The sequence below is a fragment of the Echinops telfairi genome, unplaced genomic scaffold (genome assembly GCF_000313985.2).
Source record: "Echinops telfairi isolate 266 unplaced genomic scaffold, ASM31398v2 ScPeMD7_2291;HRSCAF=2852, whole genome shotgun sequence".
Classification (NCBI taxonomy): Eukaryota; Metazoa; Chordata; class Mammalia; order Afrosoricida; family Tenrecidae; genus Echinops; species Echinops telfairi.
The window spans coordinates 18,811,123-18,816,391 of NW_022106189.1; the positions used below are offsets into that span (position 1 = coordinate 18,811,123).

General features: G+C 51.2%; 1 protein-coding gene across 1 annotated transcript in view; it reads left to right on the plus strand.

The window, feature by feature from the left end:
- Window positions 1-5,269, plus strand: part of SLC6A2 (solute carrier family 6 member 2) — a 40,647-nt gene that overhangs the window by 20,801 nt on the left and 14,577 nt on the right. The window lies entirely within an intron of this gene.

The following is a 5,269-nucleotide window of genomic DNA, read 5'->3' on the forward strand; positions in this document are numbered from 1 at the left end:
AGGAGCTTATTTAGCACATAGATACACGTACCTGTAGGAGCCTTGTGGCCTTGGGCTGCTCGAGGCAAAGTCAGCAGTTTGAACCTGCTAGCTGCTCCATGAGAGAAAGCAAGGCTTTCTACGAACATAGACATACGTGTAAACATAAACTACATGTTTATGCACATAGACACGTAGATGTATACATGCATGTACCCGTGAACATAAACATATACAACACACACATGCACACAAACATAGACACACATAAACTTACACATATGTGTACACGTACACATAGGCATAAACACACATAGGCATAAACAAGCACAGTCTCAGAAACCGGAAGAGGGCAGTCCTACTCTGCCTACAGGGTGGCTGTGAAGCAGAATTGAGTTGATGGCAGTGAGTTTGGTTTGGGGTTTGATAGACACCTACGATGTCCCATGCTCGGTGCTTGTACCCGTGATGCAAGGAACAATAAGATGAACGAAGGTGTGTCTTACCTTCAGTTGCTTGTCGTCTGTGCAGATGCCTGACATGTGCTGGTGCTGTGTCAACCCACATCTTGGGTACACATCCGGAGAGAGCACATGCATATGTGTGACCTTGAAAGCAAGGTTAAGGCTCAACACCTGCACTGTGGTCAGTAGAGATTGGGACCCATTGGGCCTGCTTCCTTCATTTCCCATTTCCTGGGCCATCATTTCACACCAGGCAGTGCTTTGGATAGGCGATGGCTTAATAGAAACACAAAGGGTGGGGTTTCAAACCGCCATCCTAGCAATCTGGTGGATTCCCACAAGCGAATTTTAAAATGAAACAGACGAGATAAGGAGAGCGTGCCCAGCACACAGCAAGTGCAGTGCAACTTCCCGGGATTGTCTTAGTTACAGTCCTAGGCGGCCGTGTGTGCGTTATTTGGACACACGTGATCGCTTCCACTACAGGCCGCAATCAAACTGCCGTAGGGAGGCAAGGAGGATCGCCAAAGGTGACGTGACGGAGAAGCTGCAGGGACAGGCACAGGCAGGGCTGGGTGGAGGGGAGAGGTTCTCAGTAGAAGGAGCTGAGAGCGAAACCACATAGGTGGGCAGCCCCAGGGCAGCCGCATCTGGTGCCCACTATGGTTTCCTGGGGATCGGTGTGGAGCGCCCCAGGGCTGTGCAGGGCAGACCGAGGCCCCAGGGAACCAAGCCTATGAACCCATAGGGGTTTCCCCCTTCCTGCAGCTGATTGGAGAACCTGGCCTGCCTGGTGTGGGGCCACCACAGGCCTCTAACAGGAGAGTCTGAAATCAAGCTGCATGCCAAGATTGAGTTTCGCCCCTGGTGCTAGGTAACCGTAAACCCAAACATTGCGGACAAGTTTATTCTGACTTGTGGCAATCCCACGTGACAGAGTTGAGGTGCTCAATGAGGTTTTCTTGGTTCCAAACTTTATGGAAGCAGGTCGCCAGGCCTTCCCTCTGTGGCACCACAGGGGCAGGGGATTCCAACTGCCAGCCTTTCAGTTAGCGACTGAGAACAAACCATTGTTCCACCAAAACACTGCCATCGAGATGGTCCCGACTCTCAGCAGCCCTCTAGGACAGACTAGAACTGACCCCTGTGAGTTTCTGCGACTGTAACTCTTTATGGGAGTTGAAAGCCCCATGTTTCTCCTGAGGAGCGGTTGATGGTTTCAAACTGCTGGACTTGCGGATCACAGCCCAACACATAGCCCCTACACCACCAGGGAGCTGTAGGCCACCACCGGCATCACGTAAAGGGTGATGAGGGGCCAGCCCCTCCTGATGTAGCGCTGGAGCAGAACAGAATGCAAGTCCTGTGCAGGGAGACAGACTGAAGCTCAAGAGAGACCAGGAGGGCTCAGTGGAGCATGCTCAGTTCCTCTCCCCGGATTCTGGGCGGAGTCATCCCCAGGCCCTGGGAGGAAAGTGTGAGGGGTCTGGGTTACACTAGAGAAGTCCCTCTCTCTGGAAACATAAGGAGTGAGGACTGTGAGTTGCCCCTGTGTGCATCCACCAAAGACACAGCCCACATGGTGCTTAACTTGCCTGGTGTTAAGAGACTTTCTAGAACAGCGAGCAATCACTCAGGACATTCCTGTGTCCTGTCTAATTCTTTTTGCAAACTTGTTCTTGAGAAAATGAATAGTCTAGTTTATTTCTTCCCAGAGTGCACCTGGAACAGGACACAGTATTTTTTTTTTGGAGGGGGTGGTGGTGTTGGTAGCAGGCATCTGCAGCCACAGAGCAGGCCTACAATAAATTGCCTATTCTACTCTACACTTTCAGTCCTGGCAAAGGGAGGTGCTGGGCTATCAAAGATTTGTGACTCCCCAGCTGCTGAGATGGTGGGGCCAGAGAGGTGTCCCTGAGTATCTCAAGTGAGCGTAGGGCCCCAGGAAGCCTGGCGCTCCCCGCAATATTGCCGGCTCAGAGGCCGGCCTGCCTCCCAGGCTGTCCTGGTGCTTAGCACCGACTGACAGGCCCATAGCTGAGCCACCAAATGACAGAGCTGTAGCACTGGCAGCTCTTCCTCTGCCTCTTGTGAAGTCGTAATACCAGGATCTAGAGACTGACAGGATTTTACGGCGGCAGAGCTAGGACTTGACCTGTCTTGAAGATACAATCAATATAAACAAACAAACAAAAAGAAAACCCAAAACTAAACCCAGTGGTATCAAGGTGACTCAGGCCCATAGTGACCCTCTAGAGCGGTGGTCCTCAACCTGTGGATTTCGACCCCTTTGGGGGGGGTTGAACGACCCTTTCACAGGGGTCACCTGATTCATCACAGTAGCAAAATGACAGTGATGAAGTGGCAATGAAAATAATTTTATGGATGGGGTCCCCACCACATGAGGAACTGTATTAAAGAGTCGTAGCATTAGGAAAGTTGAGACCCACTGCTCTAGAGGTTCCAAGGCTGTGTATCTTTAGCGACCCCCGTGGTGTCTTTCTAGATGGTTTGAACCACCTACCTTGCTGTAAGCCCTCAAGCACTTACCCACTGCACGACTCGGCTCCTCAGAGATACAGCATAGAGAGGGGTTCAGAACAGGGCCTTTGTGGCCTGAAGGCTCTGTCTGTCTGGAGTCCAGGCACCCTCATTGCAGCTGTCCACTTGCAGCTTCACCCCTCTCCAGCTTCCCTGCCCCGTCAAAGTTGGATAGCGGGGGCTTCTAGGGCTGTTGGAGGGACGGAGTGAGAGGCTATGGTGATCGTACAGGACCAGCAGAAGGAAGCTGCTCATACATGACCCTTGTCACCGTCCCTTTCAACTGCACCCCACCTAGTGATCTGCCGCCACCACCGAGGTTTCCCCAATATGGCTCTGCCAACTCCCTTGAGGGGCCTCTCTGACCAGGTTCCCCTGAGCCCCGTGAATGCATTTTAGACGAAACGTTTGCAAACCTTGGAGCCCCGTGTGCTTACAGATAAATGACAGAAGAACTGGGGAAGTGCAGCTGACCAGGCTCAGCCACCCTCTCTGCCCACTTTGCTGCCAGCCTGAGAACCGGAAGAGTGGACCACCCGGATTCAGGCACAGGTGGTGCGGTTGGGGAGGGAGAAAGCCAGGCTAATCGAAGAAGCAAAACAAGAACCTTTGGATAAAAACGGAGTTTATTCCTTGGGGCATCAAGCTCTAATTTCAGCCAGTTCTTCCCACAAATGCGTCAATACAGGCTGGTCCAGGCTTGCAGCCATGACTTGATTGGACCCCACTATAATCACCAGCATCCTTTACAGAAGAGCAAAGAGTGTACAAAAGGATGCACAGATGGGTGCTCCCTTCCATCATCACCTCGTTGTTAGTGCAAATGTTCCGAAGTTGCAGTTCAGAGGACCACAGATCCAGGCTCAGGGGAGCTTCCAGCATCACTGCTCCAGACTGGGGAGGCCTGGGCGGTAACAGCATCTGTGGAGGAGCGGCCCCGAGGCGTCCAGGGAGAGCTTCGCATCATATGCATCCGGATCATCTGGAGGACAAAGTCAAACTCAGACTCCCGGGCTCTTCCTGGGGGTCTGTTTCAGGGAGTGCAAAGGGAGAATTTGCATTTCTGCCCAGTTCTGAGGGGATGCTGATGTCACTGGTTCGTGGTTGGTTGCCTTGATCTCAGTGAGCCTTTGCTTCTGGCTTGGTCCTCTAGCAAAACTTCCGTGTCTTCAAGGACAGGGACCTCCTTCCTTCCTTGAGCCACCCATTCCCCTGGGAGTAGAATAGAGACACGTCGGGCTGCTAACTGCAAGGTTGGCAGTTAAAAATATAAAATAAAATCACCAGCCACTCCATGGGAGAAAGACAATGCTTTGTACTCCTGTCGAGAGTTACAGCCTCAGAAACTCACAAGGGCAGCTCTGCCCTGTCCTATGAGTTGGAATCAACCTGATGGCTGTGAGTTTATTTTGGGGGGTTTTCCTTTTGAAAGAATTTTGGGGCACTGTTGGGTAAGTGTTGGACTGCTATCTGCAAGGTTGTCCGTTCAAACCCAGCAGCTGCTCTGCAGGAGCAAGATGAGGCCAACTGTTCCTATAAAGACTGACAGCCTCAGAAAGCCTACAGAGGTCACTAGGAGTCGGAATTAACTCAGAAGACAGTGGGTTTGGATCCATTAGAAAGTTCTGTCTCTTCTCGAATCAAGAACAAGGAACAAAGAGAGCAATTGAATAGCTTGGAGTAGATGTCTCTTCTCTGATTCCCCCAGCCCACAAGATAGGACCACTATTGATACTTTGACTCATGTGTTGAGTGTTTTGTTAGCCATCCTCTAGTCCCCTAGGCTGCCAGAGAGCTTTGCCTTTCGCCATGTTTTAGGGCTTCGATCTTCTCCTTTGTGTTGTGTAAGAAGGGTCTGGATAGTACATAGACTTTGGAAGAGGGAATCATCCTCCTCAAATCCTGGGTCCTCTAGGGTCTCAATGGAGTCTGATGGGTTTGGCTTCCTGGTCCATGCCCGATAGTTTACATAGGACACAGCTTTCTTTCTGCAAGGCTGACCATGTGGCACCTGCCTGGAGCAAGGATTGCTAAACTTTGTGCACATCTACAACATTTGGGAAGCTTAAAACAAAATACTGATTAAGGGCAGCCCTCTCAGACCAGTGAAATCAGGGACCTCAGAGTTGGGACCTGAGCTTTGAAATTTTGATTTGTAGTATGCTCCCCAAGGATTGAACTAGAGTTGGATCCCGGTCTAAGCTCTCCTCTTCCCCTTCCATTAGAACGAGGAGGAAGTTTGCTTTCCTCCAACCCTGGCAGGGGTGTGGATGCCTCCTTTTAGT